Source organism: Ischnura elegans, chromosome 12, assembly GCF_921293095.1.
Source record: "Ischnura elegans chromosome 12, ioIscEleg1.1, whole genome shotgun sequence".
Taxonomy (NCBI): domain Eukaryota; kingdom Metazoa; phylum Arthropoda; class Insecta; order Odonata; family Coenagrionidae; genus Ischnura; species Ischnura elegans.
Window position 1 is genome coordinate 58,955,688 of NC_060257.1, and position 8,611 is coordinate 58,964,298.

The following is an 8,611-nucleotide window of genomic DNA, read 5'->3' on the forward strand; positions in this document are numbered from 1 at the left end:
ACACCATCACCTTTGTGGATAGCGTAAAATAAATGAAATCATATCATATAAAGTTTCAGATCCCTTACATCACTTCTTATTACGTTATTCAGTTTTCATGGTAACTGTGAAGTGCATCCGACAAAATGTTTGCTTTGCCATAGCTCAGTAACTAAGAGGTTGCGATCCCATGTTTACCGGGCAAAATTCTTAAACTTGTCTCCCATGCCACCTCCTGAAGTATTACAGATTCCTACAGAAACATCTTGTTTAACACTAATCACGGATGCTTAATTAACTATGACTATGACATTCCTCCAATTCTCCCTTTCCCAATGTGAAAAGTTCTCCCTGAACTATTGATTAACCACAATTATCATAGCGCCGCTAACACATGAAAAGTGGACGACAACTTTCACGTTTTCTTAGTTTTACCCTTAGCCTTAATCACCATTTTTTTCTTTCGAACGGTAGCTCTAGGCGATCGCTCCATCACGGAAAATGATAGCGGAAAAAATGACGGTTTCACGACATCATTTTCCGCGATAGCTCCAGGGATGAAAATCCCATCCCTTTTCCCATCATTCGGCTCGTCCCTTTTTCCGTCGATGAAACTATCGCTGGCACCGCATTTCAGCCAATCAGTGCGCTCGGCCGCCGTTGGCGATTGTAACGCCACGCTTGGCTTTTAATTGCATGATGGTTGAAAATACGGAAAGTGATGGAACTATCCCTTGGAAAAAAGAGACAGAAGGGAATGACCGTGTGATTTCAGAAAATGATGGGTCGAGCGTTCACTCTTTTAGCCCTTGAAAACCTATGGCTGGAGCTATCATTCTGAGGGATGGGAAAAGTGATGTTTATTTTTTTTCCTTCTTATCTTTACCTCGTTTAATTCATGGTAAAATAGTTCTCGGAGTATAGATCAATGTGCTATAATGTCTCGGAGTATATTTCATTGACCTATACTCCGAGAATTATTTTACCATGAAAGTGATGTTGTGACTCAGGCTCCAGGATTCGTCAAGCTAGCTGTAGGAAGATTTTCGGACGAGAGGATAAAAGATAGATGCTATTTCGCACTTGTCCAGCTATACATTGAATATGCATTTGGCATAGTAGTATCATTGTGATTTAGGGTGCGTAGACGGCTAGGTCATTTCGCACCACTAATATTTCTTTTAATTCCGATATTTCAATGGAAATAGAATAAAAAGATAGCCACCGTACATTTTGGCTTCGTAAAATGGGTGAGTAAACTTAAACTTTATTAAAAAGTGCTTATTTCCTTGAAGATCCGAAGGGTATTATTTAAATTGGTAGGGTGGTCTCCTAGAAGCGATTCTAGATCTTCCCCTAGATTAATCCGTCTTCGCGCGTCGCGGTACTTATCATATTCTATGAGGATATGTCGAATGCTTAACGGGCATCTACAGTCATCACATTGGGGAGGTTCCTTCTCATATAGGTTCTTTCCTTCTCATCGGGCATATGTGATTTAATGAAGAAAGACTTAATCCGTGAATTTAATTAAAAAACAAAGAAAAGCTGCGCGATTCATCAAAAACTGATACGGGCGAACAGAAAGCGTTACGCAGGTGCTAATCGAATTCGGTTGAGAGCCGCTAGACACTTGGAGGCTACGCGCTAACCGTAGATTGCTTGAGCAATTGAGAACAAATATATTTAAGTGCGACACGGAGAACATCACATTATAAACCCACTGTATTTATGATTCGGACGGAAACAAGAAATTAAGAGAGATACTTTGCCTGACAGTTAGGTATGGGAATTTGTTTTTCTCCCGCACGAAGTAAGACTTTAATATATGCTAGTCGCAATTTCGTTGGAGCCTTAACCTCTCATGTGTTAACGGTTTGTGTCCTAACTTCCCCTGCCATACGCCAATTGATGCAGCTTGCGGGGTAATATGTAGATGTAGGCTTTACGAGAGAATGGCTGGATGAGCAAGTTTTTTTTCTCCGTAAACCATCTTTCTCTTCTATCTTGAAGTGTATTGTGATTTCGAGTGCTAGTTAAATACTTGAAATTCTTCGGTTCTCCATTTACCATGCTAGTTTTTTTCAGTTTCCTGATGCCTTGATATATCCCTGGTGAGCTAAATACGTATTTTCTTAACTTGATTCACGTGTGTGTCTGTTTCAGCGACGGAATCTCGTAATTGTTTCGTGGGATCGGCTTGAAATTTTGCTCACTTGCTTGCTTCTGATGACTGTACAATAATGAATAATCTGATTTTTGAATTTTTTTCTGTTGTGCTCAAATTAAATAACTGAATTTCAGCTAGGAAAAATATTTTAAAATGTTCCTAATAAATGGCACTTGTGAACATCCAATTCACTCCATTGTACAGATAATGCCAGTTTTAACGGAGAAATACGTATGAGTGAAAACATTAGTGAATGAGAGAAAATGGAAGCAGAAAGCTGCATAAAACTATTCTAGGGATTGGTATTGATTATTTTTCAGTTTCCATGGCTGATAGGCGTTTGAACACTCTCATGCATCGCCTCTTTAACTTGGAAAAATACAATTCTCCACTATTCGAGGAATGCTGTATAACGGTCAATCCATGAGTTTTTTCTAGACAAGTTTCCATATCATCTATGCAAATGATGATAGAGAAATGATGTTTTTAGCTATTAAAATTCTTATGTTATCTTCGGAAATAAAGCTGTTATGGTAAAAAATACGTCTTGAAAGTTGAAATTTTTACGATTATTCAGAGTCAATTGTAAAAATAGACACCATTCTCTTTGTGGATAGCGTAAAATAAATGAAATCATTTCATACAAAGTTTCAGATCCCTTACATCACTTCTTATTACGTTATTCAGTTTTCATGGTGACTGTGAAGTGCATTCGACAAAATGTTTGCTTTGCCATAGCTCAGTAACTAAGAGGTTGCGACCCCATGTTTACCGGACAAAAATTCTTAAAGTTGTCTCCATTTCCACCTCCTGAAGTATTACAGATTCCTACAGAAACATCTTGTTTAACACTAATCACGGATGCTTAATTAACTATGACTATGACCGTCCTCCAATTCTCCCTTTCCCAATGTGAAAAGTTCTCCCTGAACTATTGATTAACCACAATTATCATAGCGCCGCTAACTCATGAAAAGTGGACGACAACTTTCACGTTTTCTTAGTTTTACCCTTAGCCTTAATCACCATTTTTTTTCTTTCGAACGGCAGCTCTAGCCGATCGCTCCATCACGGAAAATGATAGCGGAAAAAATGACGGTTTCACGACATCATTTTCCGCGATAGCTCCAGGGATGAAAATCCCATCCCTTTTCCCATCATTCGGCTCGTCCCTTTTTCCGTCGATGAAACTATCGCTGGCACCGCATTTCAGCCAATCAGTGCGCTCGGCCGCCGTTGGCAATTGTAACGCCACGCTTGGCTTTTAATTGAATGATGGTTGAAAATACGGAAAGTGATGGAACTATCCCTTGGAAAAAAGAGACAGAAGGGAATGACCGTGTGATTTCAGAAAATGATGGGTCGAGCGTTCACTCTTTTAGTCCTTGAAAACCTATGGCTGGAGCTATCATTCTGAGGGATGGAAAAAGTAATGTTTATTTTTTTTCCTTCTTATCTTGACCTCGTTTAATTCATGGTAAAATAGTTCTCGGAGTATAGATCAATGTGCTATAATGTCTCGGAGTATATTTCATTGACCTATACTCCGAGAATTATTTTACCATGAAAGTGATGTTGTGACTCAGGCTCCAGGATTCGTCAAGCTAGCTGTAGGAAGGTTTTCGGACGAGAGGATAAAAGATAGGTGCTATTTCGCACTTGTCTAGCTACACATTGAATATGCATTTGGCATATGGGGTAGTAATAGTAGTATCATTGTGATTTAGGGTGCGTAGACGGCTAGGTCATTTCGCACCACTAATATTTCTTTTAATTCCGATATTTCAATGGAAATAGAATAAAAAGATAGCCACTGTACATTTTGGCTTCGTAAAATGGGTGAGTAAACTTAAACTTTATTAAAAAATGCTTATTTCCTTGAAGATCCGAAGGGTATTATTTAAATTGGTAGGGTGGTCTCCTAGAAGCGATTCTAGATCTTCCCCTAGATTAATCCGTCTTCGCGCGTCGCGGTACTTATCACATTCTATGAGGATATGTCGAATGCTTAACGGGCATCTACAGTCATCACATTGGGGAGGTTCCTTCTCATATAGGTTCTTTCCTTCTCATCGGGCATATGTGATTTAATGAAGAAAGACTTAATCCGTGAATTTAATTAAAAAACAAAGAAAAGCTGCGCGATTCACCAAAAACTGCTACGGGTGTACAGAAAGCGTTACGCAGGTGTTAATCGAATTCGGTTGAGGGCCGCTAGACACTTTGAGGCTACGCTCTAACCGTAGATTGCTTGAGCAATTGAGAATAAAAAAATATATTTAAGTGCTACACGGAGAACATCACATTATAAACCCACTGTATTTATGATTTGGACAGAAACAAGAAATTAAGAGAGATATTTTGCCTAACAGTTAGGTATGGGAATTTGTTTTTCTCTCGTACGAAGTAAGACTTTAATATATGCTAGTCGCAATTTCGTTGGAGCCTTAACCTCTCATGTGTTAACGGTTTGTGTCCTAACTTCCCCTGCCATACGCCAATTGATGCAGCTTGCGGGGTAATATGTAGATGTAGGCTTTACGAGAGAATGGCTGGATGAGCAAGTTTTTTTTCTCCGTAAACCATCTTTCTCTTCTATCTTGAAGTGTATTGTGATTTCGAGTGCTAGTTAAAGACTTGAAATTCTACGGTCCTTCATTTACCATGCTAGTTTTTTCAGTTTCCTGATGCCTTGATTTATCCCTGGTGAGCTAAATGATGATTACTTTTATTATACGTATTTTCTTAACTTGATTCACGTGTATGTCTGTTTCAGCGACGGAATCTCGTAATTGTTTCCTGGGATCGGCTTGAAATTTTGCTCACTTGCTTGCTTCTGTTGACTATACAATAATCAATAATCTGATTTTTGAATTTTTTCTGTTGTGCTCAAATTAAATAACTGAATTTCAGCTAGGAAAAATATTTTAAAATGTTCCTAATAAATGGCGGTCGTAATAATTTTTTTTAGTTTATAATTTATTATTGTTTATAAACACATTACAGTACATTAAAAATACATAGCTCAAATATTAAAATACATATAATACATTAAAAACATTCCCTTTACAAATTCTTAACACGCTTTTCACTATATAACCAACACATATTTTGACTTATTGGGCAAGAAAAGATAAAAGAGAACCCTGATAATACTATATTTTAGAATAAAAAAATATTTTTACAATTAGGAGACCTTCTGAGCCAAAACAGGCTCATCAGCAGGTTCTCCATAATTCACTTGCAAGAAGTTAAAAACATCTAAAAACAATAAAAGAAACGATAAAAAAACTTATATTGCCTTAAAATTAAAAATTAAAGTCCTCAAGTAGATAATTTTAAAGTTTACTTTTGACAGCCGAATATGTGGTTAAACCATGCATTTCTTTAGGTAATTTGTTAAACAATTTAGGAACGGTAACCACCATTTTTTTCACCGTATTGATTGAAGCGTTTTTGGGGATTTTATATTGGTATAGATTCCTCTTTTCCATTTTATGAAAATTGTCTTTCAGTGTTTTATATTTGTTGGAAAAATAATTATCTATTACTAAAATATAGGTTAGAAGTTTTTCGAGTGGTAGTATTCTTAGTGTTTTATAGAAATTATTTGTATCGTGAGAGTCTGAGTTCGCTGACAAGTTATTATCATTTTTTTTGTCGTTTTAATACAAATTCCTTTAACAGCTACGGTTTAATCGATTACATGATACACCAAGACAATATTATTATTATTATTATTAGTATTCTACCGATTAAGGTAGGTTTTCATGGAGTATTCAAGAAGTGAGCTGGGAGCCTCCCTTTCCTTCCAGCACTACCTTCTTTAATTCACTGTAAGGCCTACTCTCTTTCAATCTATCTAAAAATCCTATTCTTTTCCTTCCCCTCCCTCGTTTCCCTAAAATTCTACCCCCTAACCCCATTTTCAACATCCCCTCACCACTAAGCACTAACTCCATCCATACCTTATGTCTCCTGCGTATCTTATCTAAAAGCTGCCTCTCCTCGCCAACCATATCCAGCACTTCGTCGTTCCTTTTCCTCTCCGTCCATTTCACCCTCTCCATTCTTCTCCAAACCCACATCTCGAATGCCTCCAATTTTCTCTCGTCTTCTTTCGTCAGTGTCCACGTTTCCGCACCGTAGAGAGCTACACTCCAGATCAAACTCTTCACTAACCTTTTCTTTAAACTCTTACACAACGATCCTCTCAAAAGCTCCTCCCTGTTCATGAATGCCTCCTTCGCTAATGCGATTCTCTTCCTTATGTCCTTACTACTGTATCCGTTTTCCTCTTACGTATAAATAAAAATAAAGTAAAAAAGAATAAAGAAGACTATTGTTCCCCAAAACAGGGACAATATCAAAATCGGTAAGATTGTAGAATCTTTTTATTGATGCTTCCATCAAAGATCTCGTTTAATTAAGCTCAAAGATTAATTGTTTCGGACGATTATAATCGCAAATTTTCGTCCAACCTTTATTTTTTAATGGTCCAAATAATCGAGAGTATTAAATAAAACGTCTATAAAACTGCATACGCAAGAAAAACGGTTCTCATGGTTAAATCAAATTTTATTCGAAATAAATATCATGAGTTACGACCCCATCTTTATGGGCAAAAAATGCTAAAAATTGTCTCCTACACCACCACCTAAAGTATTGCAGATTCCTCACTAAACGCCCTGTATACATTTGGAAATGTATAGTGTATGAAATATTGGATGGTCTTTTTCCTTGTGGTTGCCAGAGCGGTAAAAGTGATAAGAATTTGATGAAACTTTGGTCACATATTCTTTGAAAGACACATATTCAACTATTTAAAGAAAAAGGGATTGTTATGTGCCGTTTTGGAGATATTTGACGGTAAAATTAGGGTAATTCAACTTGGGCTCTTATGGAGAAATGCTGTTTTTTCGAGCTAGCGAGGCTGTTTGCAACATGAAGTTGTTGAGACGGCGCTTATTACGAGCAAAATTTTGTGACGAATCTAAATATGTACTGGGAAGTGTAAGTTGACGATAAAATAAGAGACATATTTGTAAAAAACTGCCAAGATGGCCGCCGGGAACTCTGATACCAACATCGCAAAACGAAAACCACTACACCGACTTCGCCGAAATTACGCAAATATATTCAGTTTCCCGAATTTTATATGCCTCTTACATATCTTTTGTTTATAAATAAATGTATTTCTTTATAATTTACCGCTTAGATTGTGAATATTCAGTCAAAAGTGTCGTCAACATTTCGGTATGCAAAGGTTCGCAGCATTGTCGAAACTAGTCAAGTTGACTAGTTGACCTTTTAAAAATATTGACATTTTTATTGTGCTGTGGTGCGAAATTGCACTCACATTTCATCCCTAATTGTGATTTTTTATTTATTTTTTGTCCACTCTTTTGCTTAAATAATAGAAAGCCTGAGTATATCACTTGATTTAAGCCGTGACCTATCTTAAAGTTATTGGAATTTTAAGCTGGATGACTTCTTGACTGCTATAAAATCGCTCTGAAAATTAAATGAAAAACTTTTGAGTCGTGTTACCATTATCTCAGTGAATTCCCGCCGCGACTTCTGAAGGTTAATGGCTCCGCATTGGGGTGAAATGGGACTTTTTCCTTCATCGAATCTCCATGCCCTTGTTCTGTGAGGGTGAATAAACCGTTATTCCCGTTGCGCTTTTGTTCCGTTCCATTCTGTTTCGCCAGTCTTTTGTTTTTGTTCCATTCAATCCCTCGGATTCTTCCACCTTGTGCAGGTCCTGTTATCGGGTATGTCCTTGGATATGGGTGTTCAATTAATTAGAATGAATAGAATAAAAAGATTGGATTTTATTCAGGGAATGCGAGAATCGTTGACATCCATTGCTTAGGTAGAAATAGTATCAAAAATAAATATTTTGCGTGCGAGTTAAATTTTATCACGTTCTCCTTTTATTATTATAAATCTTATGTTAACTGTGATTTATTGAGTAATTGCTTTGATCAAACTTTGTAGGCTTAATAAATCCTCCTGAAAACAGTTTAGCCTTATCCAAAGGTTAACAGAAAATGATTTTTTTGGTAAATCTCACGTTATGTTAAATAGTAAAAAATTTCTTCAGGCGTAACATGAAGTTTTTAGTTCAGTCTCGAACTCTGCGGAAAATTCTTACAAAGCCACATTTTATTCGCCTATGTTAGATTCATCAACTACTATAACTACGGCCAAGGATTACGACTGGGGCATGGGGTAATGTTACTTGTGCTCATCCGTCATTAATTTTCTATTGCTCTGCATTACGAAAAATATTTTTTTTAAAGATTTTTTGACCCATTAACCCTCAAGTTTCGGAATGGCTGCTAACGTGACCTTAAGCATTTTTAACTTCGAATAAATGTATTTTGTGAAAGTTTCTTGCCGTTTAACAATACAGTTATTGAAATATTGCCTATTTAAACCGCTTATGGACACAAT